We start from the raw sequence: 25,839 nt of genomic DNA, 5'->3' as shown, positions 1-25,839 counted from the left end.
CGTCGTGTGGCAGCCTGGATGGGAGGGGCGTCTGAGGGAGAAGGATTCATGTCTACCTGTGGCTGAGTCCCTTCACTGGGTACCCGAAACCATCTCAGCATTGTTAATCAGCTACCCCATGGACTGTACCTGACAGCCTCTTCTGTCCATGGGATTCTCTAGACAAGAATACTGGAATGGGTTGCCATTCCCTTCTCCAGGGGATCTTCCCGACCCAGGGATTGAACCTGGGTCTCCTGCATTGCAGGCAGATTCTTTACTGTCTGAGCCACCAAGGAAGTACTCGATATAAAATAAAAAGTTTAAACACATAAATAAAATCTGAAAAAAAGAAAATAAAATCACACACTGTGTTCCAGCTGAACCTTGGACTGTGTTACAGACAAGCCCGTCTCCTTAGGACGACTGTCATTCCTGCCCTGGGGGCGGGTGGGTGGGTGGCTGGGGGTCAGCCTGCCTTCAGGACAAGAGCGAGGTTAACCAAAGCACTTCAAACTTCCTACTTTCCACAGGAGACCCCCAGAGTCTGCCTGTTGCCCCCTCCATGTGCCTTGTGGGAGGGAAGCAGGGATGTCTTAAAGATTATTGTCCAAAAAGCAGACGCCATCTCTGGAGCCTGGAAACTGGACGCAGGCCCTTAGTACTGGTGTGTTCCATTCCTTCCTCTTCAGAGTCACAGGTAATTCCAGGGCCACCTGTCAACCTGTAGGTCAGACTGACCCAGATCCCATACTTGGGAAACAATAGCGCAGAGTATGTCTCTCTTTGTGCCAACAAGTAAGTTATAAAAGGAACTGACGTCAGCAGATCTTTGTCATGATAAGTTTTCCTATTGCCAGGACACAAGCTTCAAGGGCTACAGATGGTGTCAAAGTTGCTTATAAACTCAAACTTTGGGGTTGCATCTGTGATCACCTTGGGCTAGAAACATGGAAACACCAAGAAGTCCAGGGAAAGATTCTTCTGGAAACTTAATGTAGGTCAAATCTGTTAGCATCCAGCTTTTCTTTGTGCAGGTCCCTGTATGCGTGGGGGCTCGAGGTACCAGATGCTTGGTTCTCTCATTAATCTCTGATCCCTTCTTCCTCCAAATACCGTTGAGCCTGTGCTGGGAAGGGAGACAAAACAGGCAGGAGTGATTCATTTCTCATTTGACTAGACCCTTCATAAACATGAGTCATTTTCCCAAGAATAAGTCCTTGAGATGAAATTGTACAATCCATTGTCTTTCTAAATCTCCCAGGCTTCAAGGCAACAAGAGGACCTCCGCGTAGAGGTTTGAACAGGTGACCAGAAAGAGCAGAGTGGGGAGGGGACTGTGGACTCGCTCTGGAGCTCCAGAGAATGAAGCACGGTGTTTAATAAGTCATTTTTAATTAGCTTTCATCTGCTATGGCGCCTCACTGGTGGTTATTTGTGCTGCTCTCCTGGGTTTTCCACAAGGGGTTCTGTTTTATGGCCACTGATACCACGTCTGCTCAGAGCTATTACCAGAAAATATGGTGACTGATACACAGAGACACACACACAGTAAGCAGCAGCAATGGCACCACCAGAGCAGCCCCCTGGGGTTACACTAGGGCGGCCTGCTTCAGATCACAGTCCTTGTGATTGAGCGACAGCAGGGCCGGTCACGTCCAAGGGCAGCACACATCCTTTTCTGGGGGGCCAAACTCCAGGGACTGTTTGGTTCCGACTTTCTGATTGTTAGAAAGACGCCAGGAGCAAACTTCCTGACAGGGGTTTCCTGGGAAACATCCACTCCCAGGAGGAGGGTTCTGAGTGGCTTTACCCTGACCTGGGGTTGGCAGGTGATCAGGGAAGGTCCCGGTGGGAACCAGGGTGACTCAGCTGGACTCTGGTTCCAGAGCGCTTTTCTCAGAGTAAAGAAGCTCCACACAGGCCGAGCCATCAAGGGCCCAAGAGGACAGCCAAGGGGTGTTGTTCAGTCACTCAGTCATGTTTGACTCTGCGACCCCATGGACTGCAGCACGCCAGGATTCCCTGTCCTTCACCATCTCCCGGAGCTTCAGTTCAGTTCAGTTCAGTTCAGTCACTCAGTTGTGTCTGACTCTTTGTGACCCCATGAACCGCAGCACGCCAGGCCTCCCTGTCCATCACCAACTCCCGGAGTCCACCCAAACCACGTCCACTGAGTCGGTGATGTCATCAAACCATCTCATCCTCTGTCGTCCCCTTCTCCTCCTGCCCTCAATCTTTCCCAGCATCAGGGTCTTTTCAAATGAGTCAGCTCTTCGCATCAGGTGGCCAAAGTATTGGAGTTTCAGCTTCAGCATCAGTCCTTCCAATGTACAACTAGGACTGATCTCCTTTAGGATGGACTGGTTGGATCTTCTTGCAGTTCAAGGGACTCTCAAGAGTCTGCTCCAACACCACACTTCAAAAGCATCAATTTTTCAGTGCTCAGCTTTCTTTATAGTCCAACTCTCACATCCATACATGACCCCTGGAAAAACCATAGCCTTGACTAAGCGGACATTTGTTGACAAAGTGATGTCTCTGCTTTTTAATATGCTGTCTAGGTTGATCATAACTTTCCTCCAAAGGAGTAAGCATCTTTTAATTTCATGGCTGCAATCACCATCTGCAGTGATTTTGGAGCCCCGAAAAATAAAGTCAGCCGCTGTTTCAACTGTTTCCCCATCTATTTGCCATGAAGTGATGGGACCAGATGCCATGATCTTAGTTTTCTGAATGTTGAGCTTTAAGCCAACTTTTTCACTCTCCTCTTTCACTCTCATCAAGAGGCTCTTTAGTTCTTCTTCACTTTCTGCCATAAGGGTGGTGTCATCTGCATATCTGAGGTTATTGATATTTCTCCCGGCAATCTTGATTCCAGCTTGTGCTTCTTCCAGCCCAGCGTTTCTCATGATGTACTCTGCATGTAAGTTAAATAAGCAGGGTGACAATATACAGCCTTCACGTACTCTTTTTCCCTATTTGAAACCAGTCTGTTGTTCCATGTCCAGTTCTAACTGTTGCTTCCTGACCTGCATACAGGTTTCTCAAGAGGCAGGTCAGGTGGTTTGGTATTCCCATCTCTTTCAGAATTTTCCACAGTTTATTGTGATCCACACAGTCAAAGGCTTTGGCATAGTCAATAAAGCTTCAGCATCAGCCCTTCCAATGAATATTCAGGACTGATTTCCTTTCGGATTGACTGGTTTGATCTTGCAGTTCAAGTGACTCTCAGGAGTCTTCTCCAGCACTACAATTCAAAGGCATCTATTCTTCAGTACTTAGCCTTCTTAATAAGGCTAAGTGGATGGAAACACAGGTGGGAGGAAATTAAAGATTAAGGGAAGATGCTTGAGCTCTGTTTCTGGGCCAGCATGAACACCTTCAGGAGTTCGCTGACATCCGCGGTTAGGCAGCACTCACCCCCACGTGACTCTGCAGTGTCAGAGAGCCTGCAGTGGGTGCCTCTGTCTACAAATGCACGCCTGTGCAGAGCAGGTCAACCCAGCTTGGAGGAGTCTGCTTTCCGGGCCAGTTGTGGCGTCCACACAGCCTGGCGACACACGAAAACCGCAAATAGGACATCTCATCCCTCATTTCTGTCTTTAATCATTAGCTGCCTGCTCTCGAGTTACACCTGGGCATGTGCTCCGGCACACGGGTGTTACTCCACAGGAAACTGTTCGATGACAGCCATCAAACAGACCCCATGTCACCTTCAACCAGGAAGGATGTCCACACTGAACACGGTCGAGCAGGCGAAGGGCTCCCCACCGGCATGTCGGGTCTCAGCTCACTTGTCACTGACAGGGGGCCTCCCGGCGCCTCTGCCCCCGTGCGACTCAGGCCCACCAGTCACACTCTTTCGCAGCATCCTTTGCTTCTTCTCGGCGTCCAGTGCAAGTTCCAGTGAGCCTGGTTTTCACGGCCCCTCTGCGTGGGGAGATGCCTGCCCTCTCCGCCAGTTGCTAAAGTCCTGAGCTGGGGATTTTCTGTCCTTTCTTCACCACCGTCTCCACAACACGAGAGCATGTGGAGGGCCTGCAGGGACAGTTTCCAGACGAAGGGCCCAGGGATATCTTGCACAAACCATACAATCGGGAAACACTGTGTCTTGCCAGTCCAGCTGCTAGCCCTGAGTGACGGGATTCTGTTTTTCAAATTGAAACATTTGGTCAGCAAGTTCCTTTTAGTAGTTTGTCCTCAGAATAGACTCTGTGTCATTCGCGTCTACCCTGACCCTGGGCTCAGCATGTCTGACTCATACCTGGGTCAGCCACAGCCCCGCGGGCAGCTGCGCTCAATCAGCTGTCACAGCCTCTGGGCACAGAGGTTCCAGTGAGTGATGCTGACAGCAATTTTGTCATTTACCCTCAGAGTCTGACCTCTTAAAAAGTGTGATTTACTCATGCTGCTAATATCAAAACACACACAGCTTGTTTCATGGGGGTGACTTTAAATCCGATACCTGCTCTATACAGGCTCTCACCCTGAAGGCTCCCAGACCTGCCTGTTCTCAGACTCGCCTGCTGGCAGGAAGATGCGCCTTCTCACAACAAACGTCCTCTCCCGATGAAATCCAGGACCAACTTTTCCACTGACCCAGATCTTTCACATGCAGAGAAAGGGAGCGTTCACAGTTGCCGGACTGTGAGTACAGACTTGACGTTGAATAAAGGCCACACTTCTCAGCCCTGGGATTGTTTTCATTGTTTTCGGAATGTAATTTCTGCGGAAAAAAAATTCTAATCCTGGCTGCAAACCATCTCCCAAACAATAACTGCTTTTAAGTACAGTTTTAAAGAGTGATTTCTGAGGCTTTGTTCTCATGACAGCAATTCATTCCTATGGCAATAGTCATGGTGCCCTACCGCTCACATTGATAAAATATGTGTATAAAATATTAAAACGAGGCAACCAGGATTGAGGCTTGAATGAGCAACAGCGATGTGATTGAAGGGCAAGTTTCAACGTTAGGAGGAAAAAAAAAGCCACCTTAGACGCCTGCCTTTTACTCCAAGGAAACTACACAGTGGTGACTCTTGAGGAAGGAATACTTACAGACACACTGACAGGCCGGGCTGCCTCTCAGCCATCCAGAGAGTGAGGAAGGAAACGAGTGTCCAGACTTGACCCAATGGCTTCATGTCCTAAAATGACAAGTTTGGTTTTTTTTTTCTAACTTTTTATTTTATATCGGGGTATAGCCTGTTGCGCTGTAGTCCACAGGTTCGCAAAAATTCAGACATGACTGAGTGACTGAACCGAACTGAAAATGAAAGAAAGTGTTAGTCGCTCAGTTGTGCCTGAATCTTTGCGACCCCAAGGACTGCAGCCCACCAGGCTTCTCTGTCCATGGGATTTTCCAGGCAAGGATACTGGAGTGGGTTGCCATTTCCTTCTCCAGGTGATCTTCCTGACCCAGGGATCGAACCTGGGTCTCCTGCACTGCAGGCAGATTCTTTACTGACTGAGCTACCAGGAAGCCCTCAAGAAAGGCTATAGCCTATCAACAACACTGTGATAGTTTCAGGCGGACAGCAAAGGAACCCAGCCATACATATATATGTATCCATTCTCCCTCAAACTCCCCTCCCATCCAGGCTGCCACATAACATTCAGCAGAGTTCCCTGTGCTATACAGTAGGTCCTTGTTGGTTATCCATTTTAAATATAGCCATATGTACCTGTCTATCCCAAACTCTGTAACTATCCTTTCTCCCCATCTTTCCCCACAGCAACCATAAGTTTGAAATGACAACTGTGTAGTTGGAATGTTTTCAATGTGTTAAGACTTGCAATTGGGCTTCCCAGGTGGCTCAGTGGTAAACAATGCACCTACCAACGCAGGAGACTCGGGTTTGATCCCTGGGTTAGGAGGATCCCCTGGAGAAGTGAATGGCAACCCACTCCAGTATTCTTGCCCGGGAAATTCCATGGACAGAGGAGCCTGGAGGGCTCAGTCTGTGGGGTCGCATAGAGTCGGACATGACTGAGCGACTGAGCGTGCACACACACAAGACTTGCAATGAGTCTAAGTAGAAGAAATAATGATTTTTTTCCCCAAGAGTAAAACAAAAATGATTTAGTAATGTACTAAGTTGGACTGTAGGATGCTGATGGTTCCCGCACAAGCCTTTATAGCATTTGATAAAGACTAAGGAACAGGACTGGCAACTTCAGTAATAAAATAGCCAGTTATCTTTCTCAGTTAAAGTGAGTTTCTTTGGGAATAGCCAGAGGAATTGCAATTCAGGATATGGCAGACCATAGGAAAATTCAGGAAACAAGGAAGGGAAATTTGCTTTTATAGGGAAAGGGGGGCTCTTGGGAAGAGCTGGGAGGACCAAAGAGTTCACTGGAGGACCTAGGAGTCCAAAGCATGGAGCTTCCCATTGGCTGGGCTGCCGTGGCGTCTGATTGACTGGGTCATAGTCCAGTGGAGAGATGGTGTCTTCTTCCTGCTGGATGGAAAGTGGAGGCGCCTTCCTGTCGGAGATACAGGCCTGTTTCTTCCTGTTTGGAGTAATTGATGGTGATGACAGGCATGAGAGCTCCCCCTACAGGCCTGTTCTGATCCAGCTTTTTAGCAGAGGTTTCCTTCCTTAATTCCAAGGCCAGATGAGGCGAGGGAATGGTGCCTTTCAGCAGAGGGCCAGGCACTCCCTGAAATGTTCCTTTTCATTATGACTTGTCCTGCGGTTGTTGTAGCTGGAACATCAGGGGGTTTCCTGTCCGGGTACTTAATCTCCAGGCTCTGGGCAGAGTTACCTGGTGGCCAGCTCATAGACACAGGAGGGCAGAAGCTGCAGAAGCAGCTCAGCCTCCTTCAGTGCTCACCCTGCACACCTGATCTGCTTTGCCTTCACTCTCAATCTGCGCTACATCATTCTCTTAATTAGAAACTCCTCTTGCCTGGTGGCTCAGATGGTAAAGAATCTGCCTGAGATGCAGGAGACCCAGGTTCGATCCCTGGGTCTGGAAGATACCCAGGAGAAGGGAATGGCAACCCACTCCAGTATTCTTGCCTGGAGAATTCCATGGACAGAGGAGCCTGGCAGATACAGTCCACGGGTCACAAAGAGTCAGTACAACTGAGCAACTAACCCACATGTTGTGTTCTGGGTCTTTTATACTTGGCTGAAAAAGAGCAACTCAAGGCTGATATTTTCATGAAAAGCATCTATTCAAGCACAAGTGTACTCTCAGAAGGTAAAAACAGTCTCTTGCTTTCATTTATAAATTTTATAGTAAGAAGAAATACAACATCTTTCTCAGATCCAGGTTTTCTTGTCTGGGAAAAACACAAAGACTGCACTTACTAACTAGGAAATAAGCAGGTGATCTTGAAGGGTGGGATCGGAAAGTGGTTGTGTGTGCCCATCTGAGTTGAGAAGGATGCTATTATCATACAGTAGCATTTCCTGCAGGATGTTAACGCACTTTATAAATATTAATTATCTCATTTGTCCTCATCACTTTGTATGAGCCAGAGATATTATAGATGTCCGGTCACCCAACTCACTAAATATCTGAAGCTGCTATTTCCAATTCAAAATAGTCTCATCTCCCTATTATTCAGAGATGTCATTGAGCTTATGAAAGATCCCATCCCCTCTGGTTCTTTCTGTTTTACTCAACTCTATTGAATCACTAAACATCTCTACTCTGGCCTATTTCTTCCTCCTTTAACATATGTTAGTTTAGCAAAATTAGAAAATATAGATAGATAAAAATAAGGGTAAGCCACTCATAAGCTCATGATCATTAAAAAGTTACCTGTGGCTAATTGGTGGATCGATTCTGAAGAGATATGTGTGAGATCATGAATCTGTATTTCCTTTAATACTGCTTCCTGTTTATTAATATCATTATTTTTAATATCTTGTATGTACTTCTTTTCATGTGTTATATACCATTAACAGCTAAACATTATTTCACTACAGGCAGACCTTATTTTATTGTGCTTTCATGGTTATGCTTTACAGACACTATATTTTTATGAAATTGGAGGTTTGTGGCAATCCTGCCCTGCACAAGCCTATCGGTGCCATGTTGCAACTGCGTTTTCTCACTCTCCATCTCTGTGTCATACTTTGCTAATTCTCATGCTGTTGCAAACATTTCCATTACTATTATATTTGTTATGGGAATCTGGAATGAATGAGTGAACTTGGATGCTACTGTTGTGAAAGGATTGCAGCTCACTGAAGGCGGAGATGATGTTCAGAATTTTTTAGCAAATCTTTAGTAACAAAGTATTTTTAAATTAAAGGTTTCTAGACATAATGTGATCTCACACCTCATGGACTACAGTGTAATGTAAACATGAGTTTTATAGGCACTGGGAAACCAGAAAATCTGTGTGGCCTGCTCCATTGCGATATTTGGTTTATTGGGGTGTCGAGAACTGACCTGCAGCATCTGCCAGGTCTGCCCCTGTATGAACCTGCTGTAATTAAACTAAACTCTCAAATCTAAGCACTGAGGTTGTTTCAGCATTTTTGCTGATATAAACTGCTGCCTCCAACCCAGGCAATCAGCTTGGTCTGTATCCTTCTGAACCATTCTTCGTGACCAAACAAGTATATAAAAACTGCATCCTCATATAAAGGTTTTTTTGTTTTGTTTCTTGTATGTAAATGGCATTATACCATGAAACTCACTTTGCTCACTTAAAAAAATACTTCATGAAAGTTATTGTAGAGAATTCTTTAAATAGCTGCAGAAAATGTTATGTATGAATATACCACTATTTGTCCAACCATTTTTCTGATGGGCATTCAGGTGATTTCCTGATTTTTGCTATACAAATCCTCCTACACTAGACACCCTTGAAAGTAAACACTAGTATATTCATGTGTTTAGTTCCATAGCATAAGAGCAAAAAAGTGGGATTGCTGAGTCAAATGGTGTATTTGTCATGTGACTAGATTTGTTAGACGTGCCTCTGAAAGGCATTCGCACCAATATGTGTAAGAATTTAAGCTGCTTTGTCAGTTTCTTTCATAAAGATGCTCCAGTTAGAAGCATCTTGTATGTTGTCATATAGACAAGGAAACTGATACTCAGAAAAGTAATATCTGAGTGTCAGGACTAGGATCTGTGTCTCTTGTTTCTTTGACCAGAACTTTTTGCAAAACATCAAGCCTTTACTGGGGGATGGGAGAGTTATTAAATGAGACTGAAGAGGTGTACTAGATAGTCACTGCTGTGGAACAAAGTAGCCCGACTTAGTAGCTTAAAATGAGAGCCAAGTACACAGTTATGATTCCATGGGTCAGCCCCTGAGGCTGGACTCTGCTAGGACTGTCTTCTGAGTTAGGGTCCCTCATGTCTCTGCTGTCAGCTACGGGTCAGCTGGGATGCCTCAATTCTCCTGTGCTCTCTCTCAGCCCGCAGTCACCGTCCCAGGTGTGTTTTCATGGCAGGGGCGCTATGAGAGTAAAATCGTGTGAGTCTTTGTGAGGCTTTAGGCTGGGAGCCAGCAGATCATCACTTGTGCCATGTTTGGAGGCCCAAGAGAGTCCCGAGGCAGGCCCAGATTTGAAAAGCCATGAAACTGCCTGTGCCTCTTAGTAGGAGGAGCTGCAGAGTCACACTGCAAAGGGCCAGGACAAGGGCAGATGTGGAGAAGGGGGCCATGTTTGCAAACACCCACCACGGTTTCAGGTTATATTTTTCCCACTTTCCAAACAACTTGTATCAACTCGTATCAACTTGATGTGGTTGTTTGGATATTATGGCTCTGTTAGAGATTACAAACATTACAAAGAAAGTAATGTTTGAAGTGAAACCACAAGAAGATCTCCCAGGATACCTAGGCCATGTTTGGAGTTCTCCCGCATTAGGTCAGAACTTTTCCCATGGGAAAAAAAATTGTCAGATAAGAAAAGTGAATCACTATGACCACTTTGCTCTCATTATTCATAATACATTACACAGAGGGCTGGTGATTTATCTCTTATTTCTTTATTGCCCTCTTGGAGAGCACTGTTTGGGGTGTGTATCTTTTATGTCTTTTTTTAAAAAAAAACATTTCTATATGTGTGTCTTTCCCCTCCACTTTTATTATGTAATTTTCCATCTCACACAATAAACAAGTGAAGAGGAGGGATTTACAGGTCATAAAACTAGCAGGCCATCAATAAAGTTAAACAGGGTGTACTTCCTTCTGATACCTCAGCAAGAGCGTGTCCTTGGGGGCGCGGGGTGGGATGCGGTCGGGGCCCACGAGCCCGGATCTGCCGCTGTCCCGGCTGGGCGGGCGTGCGCCGGCACTATAGACCCGCAGGGGCGCTCGTTAGCGCGGAGAGGGAACAGCGTCTATATTTAGAAACTTCTGGCTTCAGCCAAATGTAAAATGGATTTAGGATGTGGGCTGAGGACAAGGAAAGGAACACACGCATGTTAATAGTTCGTTTGTTCTTCCCTGAATCAGCAGCTCAGTGTGGAAAATGACCTTCTGTGACATTCTTGTTTGTCTGTAATTACAGATCTGCGTGGTAAGAAAAGACACTCAAGGGGAGCTCTGCAGACTTACTGCACCGGGCATCTCCTGACATCTGCACCCCTCCATCAGTGGGTCCCCGCCTCTGAGCCAGGCCCAGGCAGCCCCTGCCCAGAGCCCCCAGGATTCCGAAGGAGGGAGCTGAGCGTCCTGGGCGCCTTCCATGGCAGAAATCCACAAAGAGGCTGAGAATGTTTATAACAACTAAAATAAGCATGGAGGGAAGAACTATAGGTTTCAGTAAAAAGTGCTTTAGAGACATTCTGTACCAGAAATTCCTGTCCAGAGGGAAGAGCAGACATAGAAAAGCGGAGACCCTATTGTTTACTTGGGGGTTTGGAGAGAAATAGGTCAGTGATTTGTTTCCATAGTGACTATTACTGAAATAAGACGCACTGACACCAATACTGATTTATCCTCCTATTCAAGCCCTTTTACAAGATCACTTTAATCGGTGTGGGTTCTTGAATATAAACAAGAGACCAGGTTATCTTTCACAATAATTATCTTTTTGTCACCTGCAAATGAGACTTTCTAAAAAATAATAAAGTAATCCAAATTCATGCCATACCAGCTTATGGGTTTAGATAAAGCATGGGTTTTACATATACGAATGGTGTCCTGGGGATTTGTAATTAAATTTTAGGTCTTAAAGTGTCAATATAATATGGTTACTCCCAAACTGCAGGATGTTTATTTGCTGTTGGCGACCCCTCAGCCACATGATGGGAGGCAGGGCTGTAAACGTGGGCATGCATGCTGGCTCCTATGTGCAGTTTGAATCTGACCTTTAATCCAAGAGCAGGGTCAGGCCGGCAGTGTGGAATGCAGCCTGCCCAGGGGAGCCATCGTTTTGGCCATTTTAGCCACCGGACTGAACCGTGCCTGATGACGCCTTCTGAAGTGATCAGTATCAATTTGCAAGACAACCGAGATGCAAGACCAGCCCCACCCGGGTGAGACGGAGAAAGAACCCCATGCTCAGCCCACCCCCTCCAGGGAGGCGCTGTTAGGAATCTGGGTCGGGAGGATCTTGTTCCCTATGGTTGGTTTTCTACGTCTGGATCATTTCCTTGGCTTAGCTCATAACCTTTGTAAACACAGTTGAAGTGGGTCAGTTCTCAACCATGGGGTATGGGAATCAAGTTCACCATTTGTTCCAGACTTGTGGGGCAGAGCACAGGGGGACTGTGTGTATAAGTGTGACAGCCTGCTTACATGTGTAAGGGTGAGGGTGCAAGAATGTGTACTTGGGTGTGTGAGTGCATGTGAGCATGAGGCTGTGTATATGGATGTAAGTGTGTGAACGTGGCACTGTGAGTGTGTGTGGGTGTGTCTGCATGGGTACAAGTGTGCGAGTGTGCTCAGATGCTCCCAGGAGGCAGTGCCGTGGGGAATTGGGCACCCCGCCCACTCTGGGGGTGATCCTTCACCCACCCGCAGTCATCTGGGTCTAGACCTCCAATTAGCAGATGACTGGGGTCGTACGTCTCCATTTGCCTTTCAGCAAGTTTCTTCTGTTTGATCCCTTCATGGCTCTGTCGACGGGAGGAATGATTTCTTGAGTAAGATAGGGTGGTGGGGAGCGGAGGCTGAGCCTTTTGGCTAAAATCAGGTGAGAAGATTATCAGTGGGTGGGCATAAACGTAAGGAGCTTAAGTGCCCTGCTTCACTCCTGCACTGGGTCAGGCTCCCATATTCCCTGTTTCCCTGGCACCAGTGTTTGTCAAATAAATGTGTTTTCTCTATATCTGTCTGTGTGTGTGCTTCAGCTGTGTCCTACTCTTTGCGACCTCATGGACTGTAGCCCACAGGCTCCTCTGTCCATGGAATTCTCTGGGCAAGAATACCGGAGTGGCCTTCTGTTTCCTCCTCCAGGGGATCTTCCTGACCCAGGGATCTAACAGCCATCCATTATGTCGCCTGCGTTGGAAGGCAGGTTCTTTATCAGTAGCGCCACCTGGGAAGCCCTTCTCTGTACTGAAGAAATTATTACTTTCTCCTAACATAGGAGACATTAGACCTGTGCAAGCTGAGGTGACAGGCTTCATGGGAAGGCGCTTGGCAAAGAGAATGGACACCACTGGGTCCCCTGCAAGCAGCCCCTCCTTCAGCTGATGCTGCAGGGGGGAGGGCCGCCCTGTGCTCCCGGGAGAGTTTCCAGGGCAGCGCCACCCACTGAGGACACCCCCTGCCCTCCTAATGGGAGGGCCCAGCAGACCCCGTTCAGGGTGGTAGGAAGTCATAAGCAGTTCATCTGCACGTGTATGTTATGTGTTTCAAATATTTATAGAATTCATTTTATATATTGACTTTATTCTATAAATGGTATATACTGTCGCCTCAACATTGTCCTACACACTCTATCCATGTGAGTATGTGTTTCTCTCTTTCATTCACTTCTCTGTCAAATGTGGTCCACTGGGTAGAAATATCACAATCTGCTACCCGTTCTCCTGATCAGGATTCTCTTTGGACAAATATTTTAAATGTTATTTTATTGAAATCTCTTGTTTTTAAATGTAGTTTTGTTTTCTTATTCCTCAGAGGTACTTTTTCCAGTAACTCAGCCCTAAATATTCTAAGTCAGCTTAAAAAGAAAACAAAAAAACCTATTTTTTCCTGACTATAAAATGAATTCATGCCCATTTTAAAGTAAACACACAAAAGTTTAGTTCTCCACTCCAGGAAAAACCACTGCGGACATTTTGGTATATTTCTTTCCAGCAATTTTCTTGTACCTTTATATTACTTTTAATTTGTACAAACCTACTGCCATCAAAAGAAGCAATTTCCCTTGCCCTTAAAACTCTCTGAAAATAAACTTTTAATGATTTAAATGCACTCCTTCCTGTGCTCCATTTGTTAGGCATTTAGGTGCTACCAATATTTCACTCTATTCCATGTAGCAAATGTTCAGGAGCACCCACTCTGTGCTCATATTAGGTGTAGAAAGTTCCCAAAAAGGTAAGTGCCACAGTAACAAAGACGAGATTGTATCCTTCACAGAGCATTAATCAAAAACCAAAGACTATACAAATGGCTATATGATACCATTGTGATTTGTACTATAAAGAATAAGCCAAAAAGAAAACAGTTATCACAGGGAGGCAGAAAAGCAGTCACATGGGGTAGGTAGTACTCCAGCAGGAAAAAAGAGATTCAAGCTGGAGTTGTGAGTGAACAGAAGTGGCTGATTGAACGTGTGTGCGTGTGTGTGTGTGTGTGTGTGTGTGAGAGAGAGAGGGGGAGAGACCTGTGGGTGGACATGTCTTTGCTGGCATCGGGTGTGTCCGCTGGCATCGAGAACACAACCTCAGCTGGGCAGGAGAGAATACAGATCATCACCCCACAATGAAAACCTACAGGCTTAACTCTGCATTCACATTTCTGGTTCTTTCCTAAAGATACCATCCTGAACACTGAATGACTAGACCACAGTGCTTTGAAGGAATCACATCTGTAAGATTTTGATACAGTAAAAATAAAGTATTGCCCAAGGTTCTGTTATTTTGGATGCCAATACCAATTATTTATTCTTTGCAACTGGTGCCAGTGACCTTGAGCATTGTTCTGACAAGGTGGTGGCCAGAAACAAAGTCAACCTTAGCTGCATTACCACCATTGTTTACTGTACATTGGCTAAGATGGGTGGCTATGAAACAAAAAAGTAGAGGAAACAAAGTTATTCTTAATGATTAAGAACACGTCGAGAAACATATTATTAAAATAGCAAAGGTGTATGTATGTGTATGTGTGTTTATATGTATGTGTATGTATGTATCTTTGCTATTTGAATAATACGCACACACAATACTTAGGGTTACACTGAAAAAGAATTATCAGAGAGGGTCTGGATGAGATAGGGGGATTCCACAGGTTCACCAAGGGGCAGGAAAGGTTTTAGTAAATGGGAAGACTCTCAGGAAAGAAAGCATCAGTATTATAAATAAGTGATCTCAAATGTAATTTATTAAGTTTCAATAAAATTTTTTAAGGAATTTTTTTGGTCAGAATAATTCCAAAGTTTATTTAGAGAAATAACAAGAACAGCCAAGAAAATTAGCAGGAAAAAAATCCAATAAAATCATTTAAAATATTTCTTCTGACAGATAAGAACAAGGTAGGGGAAGGGTGAAACGGAGGCTGCTATTTTTCATATAAGCCTCAAACCTTTATTTAACCCTGTGCCTGCACTGTGATTAAAAACATAAAAAGATGTATTAATACTTTAAGATATAAAAAAGAATGTCTGCTTCATTGAGTAGTACAGCAATAGGCAGGGGTATTAGTGGACAGAGGAGAAGCCCAGGGTTTTTATAAGAGTTAAAGATAAAAATAACTTTTAAAATCAGTGGCACAATTGTTAATACTTTGTAAATAAAGTCAAACAAATTTAGAGCACTACTTTCATAAAACAAACCCAAGAATACTTAGAGATGAAAGAATGAAAAAAAGGAAGAGCTGTAAGACAAGGAAGTAAATATATAGGTGAATAAATATCTTTGGTATAACAGTAAAATAAGAATATACAGTAAAAGGTAAAGATATTTGACTCCTAAATAGTTTAAACTTCTATATGCCAGAAAAATAAGTAAAACTTAAAAGCCAATGCCCAAATAGGATAACTGTGTACTACGATTATGTCAATATTAGATTTAGAAATTTTTCTTAGTTGGAGTATAGCTGCCTCACACTGCTGTGTCAGTTTCTACCGTACGGCTAAGTGAATCAGCCAGACACACATACCCGCTGTGTTTTGGATCTTCCTCCATTAAGGTGGCCACAGAGCGCCGAGCAGAGCTCCCCGTAGGTACGTAGGTGCTCATCAGCTATCTGTTTTATACAGTGTGTGCACATGTCAATCCCAACCTCCCAACTCACCCACCCCCAGTGTTAAATTTTAAGGATTCCTTACAAATCAAGAATGATAAACATCCTCATAGAAAAACATACAAATATCATAAGACAGAATAGGTAGAGGAAGAAGAAAAAAAGAGTCAATAAATAAATGAGCAACTTTGAATTCTCTGGTCAAGAAAATGCATATTAAAATAATAACCAGGCTCCGGTAACAATGAATGAGGACACCCAGGGCCCATGTCTCAGTTTCCAAGGCCAGTCTCCAATGGAAGGAACCAATGAAAGACGTGACATATTTTAGTGAAAAAAAAAAAAAACTATATGGTCTCAAATAAGGAAAAAAAGTGCACTGCATGTTTAAAAATAATATCTGGCAGAATACATAACCAAATGTAACATGAATGACATTTATCTGTACTGCTAAAGTTATTTTAAGTTAGATTACAAGATTCCAAAAAAGAAAGTCACACTGAAGTACATACAACACTGTTGTAACAAACGCCTAGGACTTGAGCCATATTTGAAAGCTGTGTCTATTTCAAAAGAAGCTGAGTCAGCTCTGGAGGGTGGGAGGGCGGAGGGGCCTTGAGCACCAGCCAGACGTGAAGGTGAGACCCCACTGCTGCCGGGTTCAGCAAGTCCCTGGTGCAGCTGGCCTTCTCTACAAGCAGCAACTTCTCTTTCCTCTTCTTTCACTCTTCCCAGCTTTCATTTCCAATGGTGCCTGACTGCTAGCAGACAAGGAAGTGACTGGAATTTTTCATACTAAGATGTGAATGGTCCATTGCTGACTCAGCTTGTGATCCGTCTCCCAGACAACTCTGCATTCTAAGAGTGGTTGGTGAATCCAAGTGGACTCAAAGGGTTACAGTTACATTCATTATTTAGGCACATCTATGGATACTCTTTCTGCCCTAGCTCTGTTTCTTCTGCACGGAGATGGTATTGTTAGTACAATACTTTAAAGCTATAATTTCTAAACTTAAAAAAATTTATTATGGTGATGCATGCACAAGTCTAGGAATATACTAAAAGCCCTCAAGTTGTATACTTTATTTCTGGCCACTACGTTGCATGCAGGATATTAGTTCCTGACCAGGGATGGAAACTGTGCACCCTGCAGTGGAAGCATGGAGTCTTAACCACTGGATCACCAGGGAAGTCCCTTCCAAACTTCTGATGATGCATCTCTGTCATATTTTTAAAAATAAACATCTGCCCAAATAACTCACTGATTTCACATAAATGTGTACAATTACTGCACTAAATATGCTTTATTTACCATAAACATACACATAATTAAGGGTTTCCCTGGTGGCTTGGACAGTAAGGAATCTGCCTGCAATGTGGGAGACCCAGGTTCGATCATTGTCAGGAAGATCCCCTGGAGAAGGAAATGTCTACCCACTCTAGTACTCTTGCCTGGGAAATCCCATGGATAGAGGAGCTGGCAGGCTACAGTCCATGGGATAGACAAGATTCAGACACAACTGAGTGACTAACACTACACTACTACATATGTTAAAGGGTCATATAAACAATATTTTAAAACTATTTTATCTTAGCCTTAAAAATGTATTTTTGTTCTCATTCCAAAGTGTTTTGATTGCAAGTAGTGAGAATGAATATGCTTCTCACATGTAAACTAGATGTATACCTCAAATGTTGAGAGAAAACAGCCAGTGAGAGCCTCCTGCCCCTACCCTTCCCTCTGGGTGCTTACTTGATTTTCAGTGGTGATTATGCCTGTCAGACCGGCACGTGTGTGTGTGTGTGTGTGTGTGTGTGTGTGTGCACGTGCACATGTGCGCACACACATGTGCGTGTGTGCAGGGGGACAGGAAGGGATCAGTTTGACCAGTGTTAGTTTTAGTTTGATCTTATTATTTGATTAAAATAAGAGAAAGATAAAGAAGGTATAATGGTTTCTTCCTGTTCCCCAGTTAATTATCCTGGGGGTGCATCCACTGATCTGTATGCATTATCTAAAACAAGAACAAGCTCAGACCCAGATTTTGTGGAACTTGGAAGTGTTACAATTTGTGTTAAGAAGAAACTCTAATGTAAAAGAACACACAAAACAAAGTCAAACACAAACCTTACTTTTCCAACTTTTACAAACTCTGTGACCTTAGGAGCACATGGCAAGGGCCCTCCCAGGGCAGTGGGTGAGGACTCTGCCTGGGACCCAGCACCTCCAGCAAGGATGTGGGGGACAAGCAGGCTGGGGGAGGTTGCTCCTGGAAACAAGCTGGCTTGGGAAAGAGGGCTTCTTTGCAAAACGTTGCTTAGCGGACTGGAATTTAAATTTCCTTCCCTGCTTGGGTCCTTTTCAATGGGCGTTCACTTTTTAAAATTCCAGATTTCTGTGCTAAAGTATTTAAAGAGCAATCTCTGCAGCACAGTGAGCTTGGAGGTCTGGAGCTGATAAGGACCGGGGCTGAAATATTTAGATAACATCATAGCCATTCACCCTGGCTGCCTTCTTTCCTTTTCCCTCACGCTAAACGCTGTGGCCTCAGAATAGCTGTGCTCTGGCCATGAGGAGGATGTACAGCTTTTCAATAAAGAACAGCCTGGACTAAAGTCACACTGTCAGCTTCTGCCCAAAAGCGGGGGGTCTCATATGCCCTATTCCTTTTGCCGGTGAGAAATCTGATATGAAACTGGCCTTAAAGAAATCACAGCTGTCTCCCTTTTACAGCATTGTTTTCAACATAAGATGGCAAAGGAAAACCCCAGGGATCAATCCCGGGTCTCTGGCACCTCAGGCTGATTCTTTACCCCCTGGGCCACCAGGAAAGCTCCGAGAACACTGAAATACACAGAGTGGGTGGTGGGGGTGGGGGACGGACTTGAAGAGTTAAAAGGTTGCATGTTGACTTGAAGTTTCAAAGTGGGAATTCCCAAAGGTGATTTTTATTCTTTAAAAGTAACAAGTCCACTCCTTTGCCATCGCCTCCCTCCACCTGTGCATCGGCCAGGAGGGCCGGCCTCCACGTCCTTCTCTTCTTACGTGTCCGTCTGCCGGTCCTGCCACTTCTCTCTCCTGCAGTGACGCGCTTTATCCACCATACTGCACTGATACACTCCTCCGTTCACCCGAACGCTCTGGGCAGCATCCCCCTGTTCACCTCGACTCCATTCAGGACCGCCTGGGGGTGAAACTGGCGGGGAAAGGCTTTGAAACAAAAGCATACAGAAGACTCGCTGCGCACCGCGGCAGAGGGTATGAGGCTCGTTCCACGTTGGTTCCACGTTTACCAACGGTGCTCAGGGCAGCCACGTGACTGACGGCTGCTGACGTGCGGCCGCGTGACTGGCTGGCATGGGTCACGTGAGAGTTCATGTCCTCCAATCAGCAGGCTGCGCGGGGGCGCCCAAGGCGGAGGCGCGAGGCCACGGGCTGACTCCTCAGCGCCCTGGAGCACAGAGGCGATGATGATGCGGAAGAACCCGTGGATGTAGTTGCCGTTCCTCGGAAACGTACTGTGAAGTCTGTGCATAGACGTGTAAACTCCAGGCTGGGGCCCTGTCCGCTGTCCTGTGTAGCCAATGGCCGAAGCCGGTGAATTAGGCGCCGCTGCCACCTGGTGGAGACACGCCCGCGTTCTAACGCCACGGCTTGTTTCTCTGGTTCTGTTTTTCTTTTTTTTTTGAAGGATGAAGGAAATGCCCTCTGAAGCTGAAGATGGGAGCCTTCAGGTCCGACGCATCAGACCTCCAAGGCAGGGGGTGGAAACTGTGAGTGTCAGGTCACAGCCTGGACCGTTTCCAGGGCTTCCTGATAGTGGGCTTCAGAGGCCGGCAGTCACTTCTGTGAAGTGTTTGGACTTCCCACAGAATCAGATGTACTCACAATGAAAGAACCACAGGGTACGCCAAAGTCAAGCTATCAATTACTTGTATTGTATACATTTGGGGTTGTCTGTTTTACTCTTTCTCTCCATTCAGATATCAGGTTGCTGTCAGTGAGCCCTTTTATTCAGTCTGAAGTGTGGATGAGGGACTTCCCTCTGTGGTTGGGAATGCAGGGGGCATGGGTTCGGTTCCTGGGCAGAGAACTAAGATCCTGCAAGCCGCACCTTGTGGCCAAAATAAATAAAGTGCAGATGACAATGACCTGATTCCACATGGCCACCTGTGAACTCCGAAAAAGTCTGGAGGGAGCCCAACTGAGCAGAAATAACCTAGCAAAGAATATGATACTTCCTCTGACTCTGGAAAATAACAGCTGTCCACATCAGTGTCATCTGTGCTTCAGAAAATCAGGTTAGACAGTGATTAATGAAGCTGAATAGCCTATGGTGTCTAAATAAATGTCCTTTTGCTCTTCAGAGCCTTGCACTCCCCCATTTGTACTTTATTGCTTCAGATTTTCTAAGGCCTTTGGCCTTACCCTTTGCTAAGCCAGGTTAGGGGAAGATAAGAACAAATGGTGAAAAAAGAAAGAACTGCGTCCACTGCAGCTTGGGCCTCATGCTCTTTGATTTACAAAAGTTCCTCCATCAAATGCTCTGAAGTAAAAAACCAAGATGGAGAGAATTCAGTACGTGGCCCGAGTTAGCCAGCCAGTACAGGGCAAGGGCAGAGTGTGAGCCTAGAGCTGTCTGAATTAAGAGAGCGGGCTCTTGCAAAGCATGGACATGGCCTGCTGAGGTGCTGGGCTGCTGTCCAGACACCTGACTTCTCTCCTGTGGCCCGGCTCCCCTCTCACGGGTTCCTGATGGACTTCCTGGGAAACTGGAAGAGCCTACTTCAGCTCAGGAACTAAGAGTGAGGAAGGTTCCCAGACAGGATTGCATTAAAGTCATCCTGGTCTTTTTTCCCTGTGTCTTGTAAGAATAAGTGTGGTGCAGAAGGAGAGCTAAGCCAGACGGCCGGATTTGAGGATTTTCAGCCCAGGGATTCAGGAAGCAGAGATCTTAATTTTTAGAGCCATTCTGTCAGGCACTTTACAGCTTCCTCTCCTGACTACTCAGTGCCATAAATTTCCAGGCTGCTGGTCTCCAAATTCACACGTAAACGGTCCTGCCCACCGGTGGCGAGTTGGTACCAGAACAGACAGGGAACTCATGACCCTTTATAAGGCGCCCGCTGAAACCTCAGGTGTTCAGGTTCTCTATCCATCCAGATGCAGGAATGGCCTGGGTGTCTGAGGCAGAGGGCTGCATGTGCTGGTCACAGAGACCTTGGTGGAGAGGGACGCTCAGGGGGATACAGAACTGCCTGGCACTGGGGGCCTGCTCTCGGTCTCAGTGCCTCCGCAGTGCAGGTGGCCAGGACAGCAGGTCCTCTGAGGGTGGCTGTGGTGAGGCTGTGATCGCTGCTGGCAACCTTGGAAAGTGGACAGTGGCCATGTGCAGGCACTTGTGCATTAGTGATGGTGACCAAACGTGGGAAGAAAGACTGTTTCTGCCAACTCTGGGGCTGCAAGAGCCTCTGTCTTAGCACACATGGCAGGCGTTTCTAGGCTTCCTGTCAGATGGGCGCGGGGCAAATGGAGGAGAAGCTCCGACGTAAGAGTAGGTCTCACTGTGGAGGGTACAGGCCTGCAATTTTTTTTTTCCCCTGAAAGGGGCCAGAGAGTAGATGTCTCAGGCTTTTGGGGCTACACAGCCTGTTTCAACTGCTCAGCTTCTCCATGTCACAGAAGCCTCACCCACATGACTTGATGAGTAGACTGGCTAATGTTCCAGTAAAACTTTAATTACAGAACGTAATGGGGGGAGGCCAGGCCTGCACTTCAGTCCTTCCTTGTTTGCTGGCCCCTGGGGTAGGGGAAGGAGGAGAGATGTTGCCATAAGACCCCAAACCTAATCCCTGTTCTGCCGTGCTCAGGCCCTAGGCAAATTGTATCTGAGCCTGTTTCCTTATTAGTAAGAAGATTTATCTTCAGTCGCTAAGGCATGTCCAACTCTACAACCCCATGGGCTGCAGCATGCCAGGCTTCCCTGTTCTTCACTATCTCCCAGAGTTTGCTCAAACTCATGTTCATTGAGTCGGTGATGCCATCCAACCATCTTGTCCTCTGTTGTCCACTTCTCCTCCTGCCCTCAATCTTCCCAGCATCAGGGTCTTTTCCAGTGAGTCAGCTCTTTGCATCAAGTGGCCAAAGTATTGGAGCTTCAATTTTAGCATCAGTTCTTTGGTAAGGTTTACCTTACCTTATCTCCCTCCTAGAGTTGTGATAATGTGTGCAGAGCTCCTAGCACACCACGTGGCACAGAGTGAGTGTTCCATAAACATAAGGCTTCCCATTGTAATACTGACAGGTTCTTGGGGTAGACCAGCTATAAGTGCTCTAATGTCCTGGTGCCCTCTGTCTTTGATGGTCATCTTTTGCCTCGTTTGTTGGACTTGACTCAAGAGTGAATGAAGTGTCCTTCATTCCATCTGTATTCTAAAAGTAGGTCTTTCTGAACTCACTGACATGTTATTTCAAATGGTCTGGCAGCCTTCAGGGCTGTGTGGAGTCCCCTGGCAATTTCACTGCACCAGAACATTGCCTACCCTAACATTTTAAAATTATAATGGAATCCAAAACAGATGTACCAAATCTGGGGAGGGCTAGAGCAACATTAATTTGTTCCTTGGAAATGCCCTTTATAAGCATGTTTTGGGCAGACTTTTGCGATAAGAGCCAGGCAATAAAAGATCCCAGTGTGTTCTAAACACTGCAATTTTGGCAATTTATGTCAAAGAAAATTTGGAAGCATGGATAACTGAAACAGAACTGACTAAATTTATGGCTCAACTTTTCACTAAAATATCTGTGTTTGGAAGATGTCACTGATCTGAAAAATGAGAACTTGGATGGAAGATAATTAGATAGAATTCACATGGGTGGAACTCTTAACTATGACACTGATCAGTACTTAGTTATTTAGAATATGAACTGGGGCCAACTAGCTGCCTTGTCTCTGTCAGGGGAAGCCCATAAATGCAATGAGCAGGAGCCACGTGAGTCAGGCCTTCTCATTTACTGCAAGGCTCAGGAAACAGAGATGGGACAATTATGAACATTGTTGATAAATATTTATAAAATGGAATAAGAAGAAGACAATGCTATTTTTAAATCAAAACCTGTGTCCTTGATGATTAAAGCTGTGTGGATCTGGTTTCAAAGCTCTCATGAATCCTGTACATAATTGGGAAAAATGAAGTTTTTTTTTTAAAAATAGCTAAAAAGACTGAAAGCTTTGCCCCTAAGATAAGGAACAAGTCAAGGATGCCAGCTTTCACCTCTGCTATTCAGTGTTGTATTGGAAGTTCTAGCCAGAGCAATTAGACAAGAGAAAAAAAAAAGATACCCAAATTGGAAAGAAAGAAGTAAAACTATCTCTACTGCAGATTACATGATCCTATACATAAAATCCTAAAGAACAAAAACACACATATCCTACTACAGATAGTAAATTCAGCAAAGTTGCAAAGAGACCACACACAGAAACCAGTTGTTTTTATATACACCACCAATGAGTAATTTAAAAAGGAACTTGAGAAAACAATTCCTTTTACAATTGCATCAAAAAGAATACAAGACAGCAATAAATTTAATCAAGTAGGTAACAGACTTGTACACTGAAGACTGCAAAACTTTGCTGAAAGAAATTTAGGAAGACCTAAATAGTGTGAAATATGTTTCATATCATGAGTTGAAAGACTCAGTGTTGTTAAGATGACAAAGCTATCTACAAATTCAAGTGCAGTCCCGAATAAAATTCGAATAGCATTGCAGGGGACCCCGAGGAGCCAAAGCAATTTTAAAAAAGAAGAACAAAGTTGGAGGACTCACATTTTATGATTTCAAAACCTGCTACAAAGCTACAGTAATCAAAACACTGTGGTACTGGCATGAGGATAGACATGTGGATCAACAGAATGGGCTTTGGAATCCTGAAATAAGCACATATCTGTGGCCAGGTGGTGTTGACAAGAGGACCAAGATTATTCAACAGAGAGAATGGTCTCTTCAATAAATGGACATCCACATGCAAAGGAATGAATTTGGACCCTACTTTCCACTATATTCAAAAATTAAACCACAGTGAATCAGTGACCTGAATGTGAAACTCTTAGAAGAAAATACAGGGATGAATATTCACAACCTTGGATTTTGTGGTTGATTCTTAGATGTAGCACAAACACATGAGCAATAAAAGAAAAACTAGATAAATTGGATGATTAGAATTAAAAACTTGTATAACAAAAGGACATTATTAAGAAAGTGAAATGAAAACCTACAGAATGAGAGAAAAAATATTTGCAAATCATATATCTGATAAGTAATTAATATCCAGAATTTAGTTCAGTTCAGTCACTCAGTCATGTCCGACTCTGCGACCCCATGGACCATAGCATGCCCGGCCTCCCTGTCCATCACCAACTCCCGGAGTCCACCCAAACCCATGCCCATTGAGTTGGTGATACCGTCGAACCATCTCATCTTCTGTCGTCCCATTCTCCTCCTGCCCTCAATCTTTCCCAGCATCAGGGTCTTTTCAAATGAGTCAGCTCTTCGCATCAGGTGGCCAAAGTATTGGAGTTTCAGCTTCAGCATCCAGCCCTCCAATGAACACCCAGGATTGATCTCCTTTAGAATGGATTGGTTGTATCTCTTTGCAGTCCAAGGGACTCTCAACAGTCTTCTCCAACACCACACTTCAAAAGCATCAATTCTTCAGTGCTCAGCTTTCTTTATAGTCCAACTCTCACATCCATACATGACCCCTGGAAAAACCATAGCCTTGACTAGATGGACCTTTGTTGGCAAAGTGATGTCTCTGCTTTTTAATATGCTGTCTAGGTTGGTCATAATTTTCCTTCCAAGGAGTAAGCATCTTTTTATTTCATGGCTGCAATCACCATCTGCAGTGATTTTGGAGCCCCGAAAAATGAAGTCAGCCACTGTTTCCACTGTTTCCCCATCTATTTGCCATGAAGTGATGGGACCGGATGCCATGATCTTAGTTTTCTGAATGTTGAGCTTTAAGCCAACTTTTTCACTCTCCTCTTTCGCTTTCATCAAGAGGCTCTTTAGTTCTTCTTCACTTTCTGCCATAAGGGTGGTGTCATCTGCATATCTGAGGTTATTGATATTTCTCCTGGCAATCTTGATTCCAGCTTGTGCTTCTTCCAGCCCAGCGTTTCTCATGATATACTCTGCATGTAAGTTAAATAAGCAGGGTGACAATATACAGCCTTCACGTACTCCTTTCCCTATTTGGAACCAGTCTGTTGTTCCATGTCCAGTTCTAACTGTTGCTTCCTGACCTGCATACAGGTTTCTCAAGAGGCAGGTCAGGTGGTCTGGTATTCCCATCTCTTTCAGAATTTTCCACAGTTTATTGTGATCCACAGTCAAAGGCTTTGGCATAGTCAATAAAGCAGAAATAGATGTTTTTCTGGAACTCTCTTGCTTTTTCAATGATCCAGTGGATGTTGGCACTTTGCTCTCTGGTTCCTCTGCCTTTTCTAAAACCAGTTTGAACATCTGGAAGTTCATGGTTAACATATTGCTGAAGCCTGGCTTGTAGAATTTTGAGCATTACTTTACTGGCATGTGAGATGAGTGCAATTGTGCAGTAGTTTGAACTTTCTTTGGTATTACCTTTCTTTGGGATTGGAATGAAAACTGACCTTTTCCAGTCCTGTGGCCACTGCTGAGTTTTCCAAATTTGCTGGCATATTGAGTACAGCACTTTCACAGCATCATCTTTCAGAATTTGAAATAGCTCAACTGGAATTCATCACCTCCACTAGCTTTGTTCATAGTGATGCTTTCTAAGGCCGACCTGACTTCATATTCCAGGATGTCCAGCTCTAGGTCAGTGTGAGTGATCACACCTTTGTGATTATCTGGGTCGTGAAGATGTACACGACAGTTCTTGTACAGTTCTTCTGTGTATTCTTGCCACCTGTTCTTAATATCTTCTGCTTCTGTTAGGTCCATACCATTTCTGTCCTTTATCGAGCCCATCTTTGCATGAAATGTTCCCTTGGTATCTCTAATTTTCTTGACAAGATCTCTAGTCTTTCCCATTCTATTGTTTTCCTCCATTTCTTTGCATTGACCGCTGAGGAAGGCTTTCTTATCTCTCCTTGCTATTCTATGGAACTCTGCACTCAAATGGATGTGTCTTTCCTTTTCTCCTTTGTTTTTCACTTCCCTTCTTTTCACAGCTATTTGTAAGGCCTCCTCAGACAGCCATTTTGCTTTTTTGCATTTCTTTTTCTTGGGGATGGTCTTGCTCCCTGTCTCCTGTACAATGTCACGAACCTTTGTCCGTAGTTCATCAGGCACTCTGTCTATCAGATCTAGTCCCTTAAATCTATTTCTCACTTCCATTCTACAGTCATAAGGGATTCTATTTAGCTCATACCTGAATGGTCTAGCAGTTTTCCCCACTTTCTTCAATTTAAGTCTAAATTTGGCAATAAGGAGTTCATGATCTGAGCCACAGTCAGCTCCCAGTCTTGTTTTT

General features: G+C 44.8%; 1 long non-coding RNA gene across 1 annotated transcript; it reads right to left on the bottom strand.

Moving 5' to 3' along the window:
* Positions 1 to 3,147: 3,147 nt before the first annotated feature.
* Positions 3,148 to 24,097, bottom strand: LOC122425800. Its single transcript, XR_006265007.1, has 3 exons — positions 24,065 to 24,097; positions 19,363 to 19,366; positions 3,148 to 3,278 (listed from the first exon to the last, which is right to left on the bottom strand). It is a non-coding gene; the product is annotated as an uncharacterized LOC122425800 (long non-coding RNA).
* Between the last annotated feature and the right edge of the window lie 1,742 nt (positions 24,098 to 25,839).

This window comes from Cervus canadensis, chromosome 23 (genome assembly GCF_019320065.1).
Source record: "Cervus canadensis isolate Bull #8, Minnesota chromosome 23, ASM1932006v1, whole genome shotgun sequence".
Taxonomy (NCBI): domain Eukaryota; kingdom Metazoa; phylum Chordata; class Mammalia; order Artiodactyla; family Cervidae; genus Cervus; species Cervus canadensis.
This window is presented reverse-complemented; position numbering and strand designations above follow the sequence as displayed.